The sequence below is a fragment of the Erythrolamprus reginae genome, chromosome 1 (genome assembly GCF_031021105.1).
Source record: "Erythrolamprus reginae isolate rEryReg1 chromosome 1, rEryReg1.hap1, whole genome shotgun sequence".
Taxonomy (NCBI): domain Eukaryota; kingdom Metazoa; phylum Chordata; class Lepidosauria; order Squamata; family Dipsadidae; genus Erythrolamprus; species Erythrolamprus reginae.
The window spans coordinates 168701852-168718708 of NC_091950.1; the positions used below are offsets into that span (position 1 = coordinate 168701852).

At 41.7% G+C, this 16857-nt stretch overlaps 1 protein-coding gene across 1 annotated transcript in view; it reads left to right on the forward strand.

Annotated features, from left to right (window-relative positions):
* Window positions 1-776: 776 nt before the first annotated feature.
* SPOPL (speckle type BTB/POZ protein like) overlaps window positions 777-16857 on the forward strand; it is a 49598-nt gene continuing 33517 nt past the window's right edge. Inside the window, exon 1 of the mRNA XM_070731451.1 lies at window positions 777-1298. The gene's annotated coding sequence lies outside the window, so the exon portion shown is untranslated. The remainder of the gene's footprint in view (window positions 1299-16857) is intronic.

The following is a 16857-nucleotide window of genomic DNA, read 5'->3' on the forward strand; positions in this document are numbered from 1 at the left end:
AGTTGCAGTGTAGCAACCACATACTTAAAAGTAAGCCTGAGACGAATGCAAAGCAGCGGCTGGATTTCTTTTCGAAAGTGCCAGGGCATTTCCGGAATAGAATATAGAATAGAATAAGAATAGAATACAGAACAGAATTCTTTATTGGCCAAGTGTGATTGGCCACACAAGGAATTTGTCATTGGTGCATATGCTCTCAGGGCACATAAAAGAAAAGATACATTCGTCAGGAATCATGAGGTACAACACTTCATGATTGTCATTTCACTGGGCAAGCGCGGGCCAGAAAGCCCCGGGGGTTTGCAACCACTCGGCTTCCCTTGGCAATGACTGCCGGGGATCCCCAAGGGCGAAGGAAGACCCTGCAAACCCACGACGCCGTGACGCGAACTCGATCTGCCAAGCTAAAAAAACAATCAAACACGCGTCGCCACTTTTCCCCAAGCGGGAAAGCTTCGCTCTCGGCCCCCCACCCCCCAGCATCTAAACTGCACCCCTCTCTCTCTACAACCTCCTGGCTCGGGCCCCGCGGTCCTACCAATCAATCCCTACACACAAATATACACGCGGTCACTGCACGTAAAGGGAGCGCTTCCCTTCCGCGCGCCCAGTTTCTACAAACCCGCCCCCCCCCCCCCCCGCCTGCCTTCCTCCCCCCCCCCTTTTCCCCCTCCCCTTGTTCCGAACTCTGGGAGCCGAGCGTGCATTGACTCAAATTTTTTGAATAGCCCCTCCCAAGTGAACGGCCAGGCTCGGCTTCCGACGCTGATTTGCTTGCGCGGTTTCGGGCCGTGACGTGAGCACGCACGCTTGCGTCTCTCCCGGAAGTGAAGGAAGCGGTGCGGGGTCCCAGTAATAGTAACAAGCGGCTGTCTGGGGCTTGTACGGTGCCCTCTGCAAGGGGTTTTCCCCCTCCTCCTCCTCCTCCCACCAACCGCAGACTTTGGCTCGCTTTGGCAAAGAGAGAGCGAAAGGGGAGAGGGGAGGTCGAGCGGAGTTCCCTGCTTTGGCTTCCCCGCTGAGGGGTGGCTGAGCAGCGGCAGGAGGTGTTGGCGGCGGCGGCGGCGGCTGGGGAGGGTGGGGGAGAGAGAGCAATGCGGCTCCGCCGCCAACGGCTTTGCCCGGACGCCACGCTTCCGCCACAGCCCCTTCCTCCTCCTTCTCCTCCTCCTCTCCCCTCCTCCGTCCTCCTCACGCCATCACTGGGGGCCACGGCGTAGTGGCGCCCCCCCTTCCCTCCCTCCCTCCGCACCGTAGGTATGAGACCCGCCGAGACTCCCCGCCAGCACCAAAATCGGGTATGTGATGTCTGTTCTTGCTAGCCGTAGATTTAGCTGGTGGAGGTTGTGGATAATGGTGGTGGTGGTGGGAAGAACAACAAGAGTAAATCACGTCCTGGCCTTCCTCAGAACCATCATCATCAACCCCCCCCCATGCGCTCTTTCAACCCCCTCCCCCTTTTTGAAAAAACAAAAACAGCAGAGGTGGAAATTGCCTATCCGGATTGGGGGATCCTCCATTCATTCAGGTTTTTTCTCGCCTTCCCATGAATCTGCAGGGAGGCCAGGAGTTTTCACTTCCTTTGAAAGAGGAAGGGAGGGGAGGGGAGATGAAGTGGCCGGCCAAGAATTGAATGAAGGAGTAAGCTTTGGCACAGGCTCTTTTGCCTTGGCTGTGCCAACCTTCCTCGCTTTGCCCAGCACCTGGGGCAAAAACCTGCAGTGTTCTGGCGCAGCTTTTTTCTTGATATCATTTCCTTTTTCTTTTTAAAAAATATCTTCCTTTATGAGTTAAGATGGCATATTCTAGAGAGGGGTGTTTTTTTCTCATTGGCTTTAAGGGACTACTAAAAACTTCAGAATGTAGCTTGTTGGGCAAAATGCTTTTCTTTTTTTGCTGTGCAAAGAATGACTTTTGGGCCCTATTATTTTGATAAGTACACTTTTAGAAAGGTATGATCAAAATAATTTAGTTGTAGTTGCTTCATGGATCACTTCCACAGTTTTGTTCTGATATGTAGGTTCTAATCATGTTCCAGAAGCTTGGCATTTCACAAGCTAATAAGCATAACTTTAGCATAAGCTTCTTTAAGGTAAAAATGTGTTTTTATGAATCAGTATATTGGATAAAGTAGTTCCTACTTGCTACTGGAGCTTTGCTTTTAAAACAGCAGGATATGGATATCGTTTTTTTCCGAAGGAGGTTATCATGTTATTATATATTTCTCAGTCTTCAAGTTCTGATACTCCCTTAGGAGCCCCTAATGTTCAGTCGAGATGGTGGGCCAAAAGGAAAACCTCAATACGTTAACCAATAATTAATAAGCTAACCAATATTTATCCCGAGATAAATAGCCTCAGAATTATGATCATGAATGTGTGAGTTGGTGGGCTTTGATTCATACAATAATTCACGTTCTAAACTCCAGCTGAACTTGTTGTATAGAACAATAGTTGAAGCCAAATAATGTAAGAGGCATGAAAGGCTTTTACAACCACCAGATCATCCATATCAATTTCTGTAGTGCACTCCTAAACTTACCTACTACACACTCTTGAGGTTAAAGGGCAAAAGTTTCTTTTAGCTGTTTCTTTTCTATGGCTTTAAGGACACCTGTAACTCAGGTATCTTCTATGACTGCCCATGTCATATCTAAGTATGCTTTGGCTCTGGTGAGGATCAAGTGGGAACTCTAGTAGTGTGGTTATCCTGAATGCTCTACTTAGGCAGCAATGAGACTTCAACAAGACTGCTGCAGACATTCCTATGCTATACACAGAGGTGTGCTCCAGCCAGAACGCTAAATTGGGCTTGCCGCTGCGGCACGTGAGTGCTTGTGGGGCCAGTGCGATTTTGCTTCTGCACCTATGAAGATAGCAAAATCGCACAGGGAGCTGCAGGTGCGCCCACGTTTTGGCATGCGTGGAAGCAAAAAAAACTCGCAGAAACACGGGGGCATCTGAGGCTCTGTGCGTGATTTTGCTATCTCCACAGATGCAACAGCAAAATCACGCTGGCCCTGCAAGCACTCATGAGCTGCAGCAGCGAGCCCAATTTAGCGTTCCGGCTAACAGCTCACCCCTGTTATGTTTTCTTGAATATACAATAACTGACTGACTTCACACATTGTACTGTCATAAGTCATAATGGGTTGGCTTAATGGCGAAGCAAATTATCAATTTATATAATTTGCTTAGCCAAAACTATACCATTTTATGGTTAACATGATGTATAATCCTATCATTTGTAGCCTGGTGGAGAACATTTGAAAAAGAGACAATTACTAAAAACTGTAGGTTAGATTTCTACAGAAAGAAGAGTTACTCCTGCCTTCTTTCGGATTGCTACACCCACCCACCCCCCGCACTTCTAATGTTGTAGTCTCTTCTTTCTTCTCTGGATAATATTGCCAAGGCTTATTAAACAATTTCTGTTGTAGTTTATTATGTGCATTCTGTTTCAAATCTGTACTATTTACAGGCGATGGTTTAAACTGATGTAAAATTATTTTGTTTTTCCTGATACTGTCATCACTTTATGTACAGTATTAGTATATATGAATTGCTTGAATGAAATAATTAAATTGCTTGAATGAAAAGCAATACTGGCATATTCCTTCTAAATCATGGGTGTCAAACTCGATCGCGTCACATGATGGATCGTGACATATCATGATGTTTTTTGCCTTTACAGTGCTGGGATAACCATGGCCTGCTCATGACGCATCTGGCCTGCGTCCCACCAGTTTGATAGGCCTTTCTAAATGAATCCCTTATTCTATAGTGAGTTTTCTGACCCTCTGCTGCAGAGATAGAGAAATGCAAAGAAAAAGGGAAATTTATCCTGTGTAAGGAAGCCACTCCACCACCAGTAGATAGATGTGGCCTGGAATATAAGATTTTGTTTTGGGTAGCAGTTCCAGTATTTATGGATTTTATTTTCACTATTTAATTTGGATATACTGTAGTTCGTCAGCTTGTACATTGGTTAGTATTCATAATCCAGATTTCTGCTTCATGGGATTCCTAAAAATTTCTTGCATACCTTTAAACTGATGATTATATTTGCTCCAGGAGCAATGAAAATAGCTATTAAAATGGTAGATCCTTTTGGTCTGTAATCTTCAGGAACCACATTGCAGAGCAGTTTGCAATAGTCCAATAATAGGTTTTGCAAAGACTACCCTGTAGTCCAAGTGTCAGCAACCCGCGGCTCCGGAGCCATATGCAGCTCTTTGGGCCCACTGCTGTGGCTGCCCATCACTGGCTGGCCCCACCACTTGCCCTCCCATCCCATCCCTCACCTGGCCTGAGAAGGTAAGGACAATGGCAGTGGATGGAAAAGCAGCCGGGGGTGATTCTCCGGCGCCTTACTCTTGTGGAGCTTTTCCCCTCCCTTGTTGATACTGGGCAGGCCTGGGTTGCTTGGGGAGACGCGCAAACTGCTCTCTGCCCTAAGACACTGGTGTGGTCAGGACTCAACTGACGCCAGCCTCGTTAATAGAATGGGATCCAGGAGTAGGGGATGTTGGAAAGTGAAATGAGCCAGCAGCACCCAGCCATTGCTTTAAGAGATGTAACGCAGAGGGAAAAGGGAGCTGGCCCCACCAAACGTTGCACACCCATCCCGAGAGTCAAGCTCAGAGAAAGCCCTTGTGGGTTAGCCAACCTCCCCCCCCTCTCTATGTCTTTTTCTCTATGTGTGTGTTATCTCTTTCTTATGGTCTCTGTGTCTCTTCTCTCTCAGAAAGCAGCAGCTGGGCCAAACCAGCAAGCTCTGCTTGGAGCGCTTCACTACTCCTTTTATCTCTTCTTTTTGGAAATCCGGGCTGGCTGAGGAATGATCACCAGCCATGGTGGAGGCTTCCCTTTGGGTGACCTTCCTCCTCCCCCTCCTTCCCTCAGGAACGTCTAGCCAGCTGTGGCAGTGCCAGGAGGGTGCACATGTTCAGGGAGACCCACAAGTGAGCGCCAAAGTGCAGCAAAAGTGTCTGCAAGGCGGGTAGCCACTCACTTAAGGAGGAGCTCCCTTCATGTGAGCATCCTCCCATTCCTGCCACAACCAGCCAGGGCGTCACAAAAGGAGAAGGAGGGGAGAGAAAGAGGAGGAAGGTCGCCGGAGCCTTAGTGTAGGGGCAAAGCAGCCCTGTACCTGCCTTCAGGCCATATTTGCGTGTAAGGCAGCCTTCGCTTCCTGCCACTTCAGGCTGGAGCATACGCCCTCTATGCTCGGCCAAAGAACTGGGGGGGGGGAGAATGACACGGCAAGGTGATGGGCGGAGTCTTAGTGCAAGAGAAGCCGCATCCTTTTAAGACTCTCCTTAAGCAAGTATCCGCCTGGCATGGGCCTTTGGGAGAGGGAGAGATACAAAGAGAGACACACAGAGAGGGGGAGAGAGATAGAGAGGGGGACAGGGGAACATAAGGAGATGGAAGAGATAGTGGGGAGAGAGATAGAGAGGGTAAGATAGGAAGAGGGGGAGAGAGAAGGGAAAGGAGGAGAGAGATACAGAGAGAGAGATACAGGAGGGTGAGAGTGGGAGAGAGGAACATAGAGAATGGTTTTGTGGCTGGGTAGGTGAGGCTAGAGGATCATGTGACTGAATGGGTGTGAGTGATGAGTTGTCCATGCCCACCCAGGTTTTGTGACTCCCAGTATTTTTTTTCCTGTGAGAAACGGGTCCAAATGGCTATTTGAGTGTTTAAGGTTGCAGACCCCTGCCCTAGTCCTAAATGTACTTAACCAGGATCCAAGTTAAATTATTTCAATAGAAGTTCAGCACAGCTTATTTGGAATCAGTAATGGCTCACATTAATCTGCTTCAACCTTTTTTTTTGTACTTACACAGGAAATGAATCTCTGGTATGGTGCTATTGCTGAAGTCACATTGTAGTTACTGAATCACTCTGTTTACTACAAATTACATGTCTCATCTTTTTGGAGGCAAGTCTTGATCCTCCTATGGCAATAATTACCTTTTAATTAATAGTTTTCAAGCACCTCAAGTATGTCGGATTGTGTTTCCTTCTACTCCGGTATAAAGGGAAAGTGGTTTGTACTTGTTGAAAATTCTGTTCAAACATAGTGAATTGTAAAACTGTTAGGTGTTGTATATTTTACAAAGAATTCTATGACTATATAAAAACTGGCATTAGCTACCAAGTTCCACAGAATTCTTATAAAATCATTCTGTTGAATGACTATTGTACAATTTTATCATGTTGTATTATCTGTTAATGAGTTAAGGTTCATATCTCAAAAGTTCAGTCCAATGGGTTATAGCACAAAGATAAACTCTAATAAGCATATTTAGGCTAAACATATTGCTGAGAAGCATTTAGTTAAATATTTGGAAATTTATCACGTCCAGATTCATGTAGTTCTAAAAGAAAATTGTTCCTAACAGAAGTTGATCTTGCTTCTGCAGACAAATATCTTTTAAGGATGGCTTTTTCTAAAGTGTGTAGGTTTATGAACTTCCTCAATAGTGCTAATTAGATGTTGGAATTTTGAGTTGTAAGGATAGAAACTTTGGTCCACTGTGTACTGTTACATGATTACAAAGAGTCATTTGAAGAAGTAAGTAGATATAACTTCAAACTCTCAGTAAAAAACTTCAACCAAGTATGCTTTAACATAGTTGTGCGATACATACTGTCTCTCTCTCTCTCTGTATATATGTATATATGTATGAGTATATATATGTGTCACATGTTTTTGCTGAATTTGAAAATTAATATGTGTGTGTGTGTGTGTCGATTGTTCTGAGTTTGAGTTTTTCCCTGTGTAATATTTTGAGTGTCTTTGCGATGTTTCTGCAAAATCGCATTCACCATCATCAGGCTGAAGTTCTTGGCTTTGTGCTGCTTTGAATATGATTTGTTTGCAATTGCCATTTGTTCCTTATAAATAGTGGTGGGGTTAGAGATCTGGTTCAAATGTTGCAGGTACATTGGATGGCTGTGTTTTAATTATTTGATTGGTTGGTGGAATCACATTTAGTTAGATGATTGACATGGTGATGATTGTGATTTTTTTTTTGGTTAGGGCTGGATTCCAAATTTCTGGTAGGTGGGAAAAAATGGGTGGAAATGGGCAGGTTTTCACAAAAATGGGAGTGTTTTTGCCCTCCCACAAGCCCTAGGAGCACTCTGCAGCTTCCCAAACCCTCTGTGTGCCTTGTTGTTTTGCAAAAACGGGTACATTTTTTGCAAAAAACAGGGTGCGCAGAGGGTTTGGGAGACCTGCAGAGTGGTCCTTGGGGGCAGGGGGAGACAAAAACTTTTTTTTCTTATTTACCTCTTTGACATATTGGTGCGTCTTATACACCGGTGCATCTTATAGTCAGAAAAACTAGGCTATTATCTTTTAAACTGACATAGCAGCTATTTGAACTACCAGTTCAAAACGATGTATTGTTTTGAAATAGTTGCTATGTAAGTGCAGAAGACAACTCTTGATTTGTCAATTAATATATATTCTAATTCTGCATCAATTTATTGGAAAGAAAAATGCGCATGCGCATATATATTTAAAAGGCTGCTTTTATCTTTTAGCTGGAAAGTAATATTTGCATTATGTGAATGAATGAAATAATTTTACTTTATCAAAGAAGTACCTACCAGGAAGATGTAGCCTGCTCACATTTGCATTTTGTAGATTCATGAAGGGAAGAATAGGGACTGTTTTATATCAGTGAAAGCAAAGGAATAGATCCCCAAGGTAATGCATATGTTTTTTGCTGATAGGAGTTTTCTTTTGTGGTTGAAAAAAACCCTACTGTTTAGCAATACATGTTTGGTAACAGACTAAGCCCTTCTAGATGGTACTATCACTACCCTCCAATCCCTCTGAAGTTTTTTGAAGTCGGCCCTGTGATTGTCTGTATTCATGCTGACTTCAGACTGTTGATAGCAGATAGGGAATACTATGAGTCAATCAGTTCTCCCTTCAGTCAACCAGTAGGAGAGTACAAAAACCATAAATCAATTACTGTGTCTTGAGCTACAACAACTCCTGGAGTAACAAAAATCCTCTTAGGACCACTATTGAAACTGAATAATAAATTGCTATTCCTACCCTTATGTTTGTAACAACTGTTGTAAGAGTTAACCTGGCCATTGTGCAAACAAAAATCTCAACTGTTGGGACGAGTGGTAAATTGTCTGAATGTCAAGGTGTTACTCTTCCTGCAAATATGTTCCTGTTGAAAGCTACTGTAATGGTAAAACACTGTAGCATTCTTACAGGCAATTTTGTCCAGTTTCAAGTAACCCACAAAGAGCTAAACCAAGGCAAGCCTATACGCAGGTTAAGTTAAACCTGTTCCTTATTTAGATGCATTATGAAAATTCCTAGAAGGATTAAGATTGAGTTGGCTGATAATATACCTATGCCATGTATGAAAGATTGCTGAGTTCAGATTGTTGAAAGGAGGATGAAGAAATCGTTATTTCAAATGGGAAAGTAGCCAGATCCTTATTCCATAAAATTGACAATTTTAGTTGTGTTATGACTGAGATTGAAAAAAGTTGGTTGCTTATAACTTGAGAATGCAGAAGTATTGGCTTGTTATTGGTTGAATGTGCTTCCAATGTTAAACAAGGAAGTTAAGATTTAAAAGTATCAGTAAGTTGTTGAATTACATTTACAACATTTGGCATTCACCTATTTATGAAAAATGTTGGATTTATTATACTCGGGTTGCCAAAATGAGTATATGCTCCTAGAAAGGTTGACTTGATGGAATATGTTCACTCTTGGTCTCTACAAAGGCTCATTATGAGCATAGAGAAAAGACTCGACAGCATGATACCTTGTCAAGATTCAAGTTGTTCTTAAATGATTTAAAACAGTTCTTATAGATGCATAACACTTGTATTTTTTCTTCTTTTCCATTTCAAATTGTATGTGATCTATTCCTTTTGGGTTTGATTTTATACTTCGTTGTGTTGCATTTATGTTATACTAAATTAATTTTGAGGGGGATACGGCCTTCTTAAATTGGTGCAGATATTAAAGATGGAAAGGTTCTAGGTTAAGATTAAATAAAAAAGAAAAGAAATGTAGTTTTAATTATTCTCTCTTCTTTATGATTCACTGGCATGCTAGTATCATTCAATAGACTAGATTGTTTCATCTTCTGTATCCTAAATTCATTATAGGATTATTTCCTGTGTAGATACTGTAACATACGATCATATAAATTATTGATAGATAGCTTAAAATTATTTCCATAACCTACTGAATAAAGTCTTGTATTTCATTATTAGATCAGCTCACATATTTTATTTATTTCTCATGCTTCAATTCTACCACAATCAAAATGAGTGTCAGTATATATTATTAAAAATCGTAACACATAAACTAACTCAGATGATAGTATAAAACTCAGATTAAAACCCACGTAAAGCACCAAAACCACCATGCCATCAAACAACATACCCCACCTCCAATGACCAATAGAAGCAAGAAGATCAGAGTCATGTAACTAGAAAGGTAAGTATAAATTTGAATATACCGTATTTTTCAGAGTATAAGATACACCTTTCTACCCCCCTAAAAAGGCTGAAAATTTGGGTGCATCCTATACTCCGAATGTAGCTTTTCTCCCAGCCCTAACTACACGCTAACGATCTCGCCAGATGATACCTGGTAGGCAGATTTCCCCCCCCCCCCATTCTCCTCACCCAAAACTAAGATGTATCGTATACTCTGAAAAATATGGTATCTTACTGTGTATATTCATTTGCTTTCTATTCCCTGGATTTACCAACATTATAGGCTTGAAGCTGACAAAGATTAGATTAGCTGTGTGACTGACAGTCTGCTCTAATTTTCAGTAGCTTAAAAATTAATAGAAAATTTGTAACACTGCTCCAGAATGGTGGTGGTGGTGGGAGGTTTATGACATTGTTAAATAAAGTTTTAATTGTTTACAATCAAGTGGTTCTCTAAATAAATGATAGAATATGATATGCATACAGATATGGTTAGTGTGTTATCTCCATGTACGGGTTGGCAATGGGGTTACCCAGGCTTGTGCTGCTACGGTTCAACCAGTTTTCTCTGGATATGGGGGTTTGAGGTTTTCTGGGAGTTTATGGTAATGATGGATCTGGTCCAATTTATTCACATATTGACTTATGATAGAGTCACACATTGAAACTGGATTGGTTGGTTTTGGGTAGTGATGTTGTGATCTAGACCTGGGAAGTGTTAACATCAATTGTTTGCCATGAATGGTTCACTCCATTTGGACCCTAGAGTTCTCTGCAGTTCCCCAGATGTCAGGTATAGAGGTGCAGTTTCAGAGGGAGCTTGGAATTTTTCCCAAAGTTCTGTCATGTAGTTTGGTGGACATCTTCATTGTGGTTTAGAATGAGCATGTGAAGAGTGATGGGGCGAGTTGCACCTGTACAGATTCTCTATGTATGTGGATCTTATAGAGCTCCATTGTTCATTGTGGAGCTCTGAGAGATTAATGTTACAAGAAATGCCTAGGATTCAGGAAGGATAAAAAGTGAAGCCAACCAAGCCTAGGTAAGAGCCTTTATTAGGACTTATTTTGTGGAGATAAGGACAATGAATGGCACTTACTTCTCTGCCTTAATTATATCTACAGATAGTTGCCTAATAGAGTGGGGGAGCACTTGTGTGAGGAATATTCTCAGCATTTGCTAGACAAAGTCATAGTTGGCTTGGCAAATCTAAGTAACCAAGTCATGCCTGAGCTTTGTTATCTGAAAGGAGTTCAAGTTGGTTGGTTTTGGTCCTGAGGAAATGGGCAGGGTCTTTGTGACTGAAATCTGCAACTTGTGTGCTGTACCCTTGTCTCTCCTGATTAGTTAAAGACTCTTAGGAAGAACTGCTTTGGTTCAAGCAGTAGTTAATGCCTCTTTGTAACAGTAATTAATACTTCCCTGTATTCTTAAGAGGCCATTCTTGGACCCATCAGTTCTACACAACTTTCATGCAGCCTTCAACCTTCCCTTTTTAGAAAAGGCTGTTGGAAAAGTGGTTTGTGGTCAGCTAAACTGGGTGCAGTGGATTATCTGGATCCTTTTCAGTCTGATTTCAGGCCAGGATACATATTGAGATGATACTTCTGTACTAGAGGATGGTGCAACATCCTAGCCCTGGTTTATCCCTCAGTAGTTCTCAATACGATTGACATTGGTGTGTTGAGATGATTTTGGGGACTGAGAGTGGAAGACACTTGTGTATCAATTCTTCCTTTCTCCATGTCTGTTTCGCTTGGTATTGGTGAGGGGAGAGTTCATGCCCTAGGCCCCATGGCAATGTGGAGAGCTCTTATCTTCTCTTATCTTCTCTTATCTTCTCCACATTTACAGAAAAGGTCATTTGAGGTCAGGTGAAGTAGTGAAGCTGGGATTGTTGCCCATTTCCCCAAGGCTTAATGCAGCTCATGTGCCCCCCCCCTCCCAAAGAGCTTCACAGCCAGAAACTTGAGAAGAGATGGGATCATTCATTTATTCCCTCTCTCATAGTTTACTCACAAGCATCAACACTGGTGTTCCAACTGCCAGGCTAATTGGGCCACAGCCTGCTGTTTTTAGGGACATCTCAGGGACCAGAGGCAGCCTCACTCCACTCAGTTTACAAAAATAAATGCTAAGGTAGAGCGCATGGGTTACCACAGGGATACTGAAAGCAGCATATCCTAATGGGATTTCAGTCGTAAGGTTGTCTTGGCAGTTCAAAGGAAGTGCTCAAAAATAAGTTTCCTTAAGAGCAGAGTTTGAAGCAGCACCTCATTCCAGCCAGTGCAAGAATTTTTGGAGGGAGGCAAAAATTATCTGCCACTTTACAGTCTTTGACACTTTTGATTGTTTTAAGTACTCAGTATAAAAGACATGGTTATATGGTTACATCAATTTGCAAGATCTAGGAGGGTAAAGTCAACCCAGAACAACAGCCTTGTTATCTGCCACAATAGAGCATTGTGTGCAGTTATCTACTACACTGTGGTCTGTCCAGTCCCTGGAAAACAAAGAAATCTCATAGCTGGCTTACAGTATGGTGCAATCAGTATGCTGATGATGCTCAGCTACATGTTTCTATCCTTGGAGGCTGCGGGGACTGATGAAGAGGAACCAGTTTTCACTCAATCCTGGCAAAATGGAGTATTTTTGTGGGATTGGGCCCTTAGGCATAATGAGATGCCATTTTTGACTGGCCAGGGTTGCAATGCCTCAGACAGAGCTGGTTTGCAACTGGGGTGGAGTCAGGAGATTTTGGACTTGTACCTATTGTTTGATAAGCATTGGCAGCTGTGGCATACAATATCTATATTGTATGCCAACTGTACCCTTTCCAGGAGGCCTTGCTCAGGAGTACTGTTTGTATTACTGCAATGCACTTTACATGGGGCAGAATTCAGCAGTGTGCTCCAAGATTTGCTCATACTACACCCCCTAATGTCTGAATTGCACTGATTTCCAGTTTTTTCTGGGTACAATTCAAGGTATTAATTATAACTCTTAAAGCCCTACATGGCATGGAACCAGGTCATCAGCAAGACTGAATCTTCCATGAGGATACATAACTGTCCCATCCAAGCTCCAAGTCCCTTCCTTTAAATGCTGCCATCTTATGGGTCCTCTTTGTGCCTTTTCCCCTGAAGCTCCTGCCCTATAGAACACCCTGTATTACTAGAAAACTTTCTAGTAATACATCCTCACTGATCTTCCATTTGTTTCCCTCAACTGCTAACTACAATTTAAATATTTTTGCTTACAGTCGAACATTAATCATTGTTGTTGGTTTCTGCTTAAGCCCTAGAAGTCATATGCCAAACCCTGTCTAGCTGGGTAATGCATTGCATATAAAGGAGACATTCCTGCCTGAGTTTGGTTAAACATTGCAGCATATTCTCCAGTTCTGGTCTTCCAATCTGATATTGTTGGCAAACCTTTCTTTTCCAATATTATGCAAGATCTGTTCTTGCTGCTATAAACATATAAGTTAATTATTTATTTATGTTTTGTGAAAACAACCTGGTAAAATACTTGTGATTTCAGTTTCAAGTTTTATTTTTAAAATACCTTGAATATTTTGCTGTACAGTGGTACCTCAAGATACGAACCCCTCGTCTTACGAACAACTCGTGATACGAACCCGGGGTTCAGAAAAATTTTGCCTCTTCTTACGAACTTTTTTTGAGTTATGAACCGGCGTTCGGGAGACAGCTGGGAAGCCGCGTGGCTGTTTTAAAAGGTGACAGCTGGGCGGCGGGGTTTCCCAGCAGCCTCCCGAACGCCGGTTTGTAACTCGAAAAAAGTTCGTAAGAAGAGGCAAAATTTTTCTGAACCCCGGGTTCGGTTCGGAAGGTTGCTGGGAAGCCCCCCAGCCCGGCGGTGACCTTTTAAAACAGCCGCACGGCTTCCCAGCTGACGCTGAACGCCGAACACGGAAGTTCGGGTTTGGCGTTCAGCTTCGGGAGACAGCTGGGAAGCCGTGCGGCTTTTTAAAAAGGTCACAGCCGGGCTGGGGGGCTTCCCAGCACCCCCCCGAACACCAAACTTTTGCCGAACTTCCGGGTTCGGGGTTCGGGGGGTGCTGGGAAGCCCCCCAGCCCGGCGGTGACCTTTTAAAACAGCTGCGCGGCTTCCCAGCTGTCGCCGAACGCCGAACGCGGAAGTTCGGGTTTGGCGTTCAGCTTCGGGAGACAGCTGGGAAGCCGCGCAGCTGTTTTAAAAGGTCACAACCGGGCTGGGGGGCTTCCCAGCACCCCCCGAACCCTGAACTTTTGCCGAACTTCCGGGTTTGGGGTTCGGGGGGGTGCTGGGAAGCACCCCAGCCCGGCTGTGACCTTTTAAAACAGCCACGCGGCTTCCCAGCTAACGCCGAACGCGGAAGTTCAGGTTTGGCGTTCGGCTTCAGGAGACAGCTGGGAAGCTGCGCGGCTGTTTTAAAAGGTCACAGCCGGGCTGGGGGGCTTCCCAGCACCCCCCTGAACCCCGAACTTTTCTGTATAAGTATTTCAAACTGTCATCTTTCTCAAAGTTCCTCTTTCTTTGTTTGTGAAGGCTTTTTATTTTTCCTTTGTTCGTAGATACAGGTGGTCCTTGCTTTACAGTGGCAATTGGGACTGGAATCGCCATGGCTAAGTGGCATAGTCATAGAGCATGACGTTGTGCAACCATGCCACTTAGTGACAGCATGATTATGTGACCACAGGAATGTTGTGATGGCCAGAACTCTTAGGAACCCTTTTTTGATATTGCTCCATTCCAGTGTGTTGATAATAAATCTACCAATTTCAATTGTATTTCATTTTGTGTCCTCAACTTACAACCATTCATTTAGTGACCATTCCAAGTTATAATGGTACTGAAAAGAGTGACTTTTAATTTTTCACATTTATGACTGTTGTAGCATCCCTATAATCATGTGATCAAAATTCAGGCACTGGGCAACTGGTTTATTTAAATGATGGCTCAGTATTTTGGAGTCATGTGGTCATCTTTTGTGACATTCTAATAAAGTCAATGGGGAAGCCAGATTTAATTTACAATTATGTTTCTTACTTAACAATCGCAGAGATTCACTTAATATCTGTAGTAAGAAATATCATAAAATTGGGCAAAACCAATTAACAACTGTGTCAGTATTGTCCTCAGTAAAGGTTTTGCCAATTCTTCCTGATAAAATTTTTTTAATGGGCCTTCAGCCCATCTGAGCCGTTGCAGTTTAGATTTTTTATCATGTTTTTATCCTCTTGCTGATTGCTATAGTGTAATTAGTATTTATTTATATTCTTCAATAAATTTTTGAATGTACATTTTCAGATTTTCATTTCCAATTTTATGTTTAGAGTATTATTTCCTTTAAAAATTTCTGAGTTTTTTTACATATCACATAATGACTGCTGTGCTATGTTTGAATTTCTTATATAGGAAATAAGACTAGTCTGGAAGTTTTGCTGATTTTTAAAAACTTGCTTTTCAGAAACTAATGTACAAATTTGCAAACAAACCTGCATTGTACAGATTTTCAGGTAAATATATTCTTTACTTATATAACTTGATATAGGTAAATAATATATTTCACTTTTATGATAAAAAATTTGGTACAATTATTAGAACAGATCAACTATCAAGTTGATTTGTTCTGATAATTGTATCACATTTCTTATCATGAAAGGGGAAAATGAACATTAATTTGCAATATTAGGTGGAAATGTTATAAACTCTCTGTCAGTTGGATCATGTTTATGGCATTTGTTTTTGTCTCCAATACTTAAATCATTGTATGTTATCATATTAATTTAGAAGCATAAACACTGGTTCCTTCACCTTCCTTCATCTGTGGAGTTTCCGCTTTATGTATGGTTTGTATGAGATGTATGATTGCTTTTATATTAAGGATTTTAAATTGTTTTTAACTATTGGATTTGTACTGTTTTGTTATGAGCCGCTCCGAGTCTTCGGAGAGGGGCGGCATACAAATCTAATTAATAAGTAAGTAAGTAAGTAAGTAAGTAAGTAAGTAAGTAAGTAAGTAAGTAAGTAAGTAAGTAAGTAAGTAAGTAAGTAAGTAAGTAAGTAGTTTAGCTTCCTAAATTAAGGTTTGTTGGACATAGTTTTCTTCCACTATGTTTAAAGACAAGTACCCCCCCTCTGCAGGAATATAAATTATTGTGAAAATGTCTCTACTTCCTTTCAAAATACGAGAGAATACTTATCTTTACTTCTAAAATGTGAAATTTATATATTCATAAATTATGCCTACCGTATCTGGACAGAATTCTAACTCCATATATTAAAACCCATTTGAATCACTTTAAGTTCAGGTATTTTAAGATGGACTTGGCTAGCATTATTGCAAAATGTGACAGAAACATTCTTTCCAGCTTGTTTTAAAACTGTTATAAAAATACATTTCTCTCTGTGTTGGAATTTATGTGCATCTATAAAAACAATATCCTTACATGTTAGCCATATAGTTAACCTTAAATAGCATTAGCGTTCTTTTTCTAAATATGTTCAGTTAAAGAAGGATTTCTGTAGAAGTGATGAACTTGTTTGACAGTTTTTAAAATATGAGTTACAACTAGTCAAATTATCATTATTTTTGGCTTCATCATATGCAAGCTTACCTGCTTTAACATAGCCAGTAATTGTCATAGTTCTGTTCAGATAATCATGGATATTTCTTTATCCCTTATATTATTTTATTGTGGGATCGTGACAATGTACAGGTAGATCTTGCTTAGTGACTCCCTTGTTGAGCAACCACTCAAATTTACAACAATGCTGAGAAAATAACTTCATCACAGAGGCCTGCATTTAGGACCTTGACAGGCACCTTCAGTCATGTGATTGCCATTATAGTCAGTATGTGTTGTCTTATGCCTGACCTGTTATTTTTCATTTTCTCCTCCCTTACAGAGCTGAGAAACATTGCAGAGGAAGGGATTATAAGAGGTTAAGCAGGCGCACAATGGGGAGTATACATTGAAAGGAATGTGGCAGCATCAACTGCTCAAGGACACTTAGGGCTGGAAGCCACATGTGTACTATACAAACAAGTGGTATAATCCCCATTAGGTTGCTGCTTACTCTCTTGTAATCTTTTCCTTGCCAATGAATGTAAATACAAACCATTCCCTTCTTGTCAATTATCCCAGTTCTGGGTGAGCATTTTGGAATGGGTGATAGAATGGGAAAAAATAAAGCGCAGTATAGTCACATGATTTACCAGTTGGTGACCATTTAGAATAGAAAATAATAGAATTCTTTACTGGCCTATTGTGATTGGCCAGATAAGGAATTTGTCTTGGTGCATATGCTCTCAGTGTACATAAAACAAAAGATACATTTGTCTGGTACC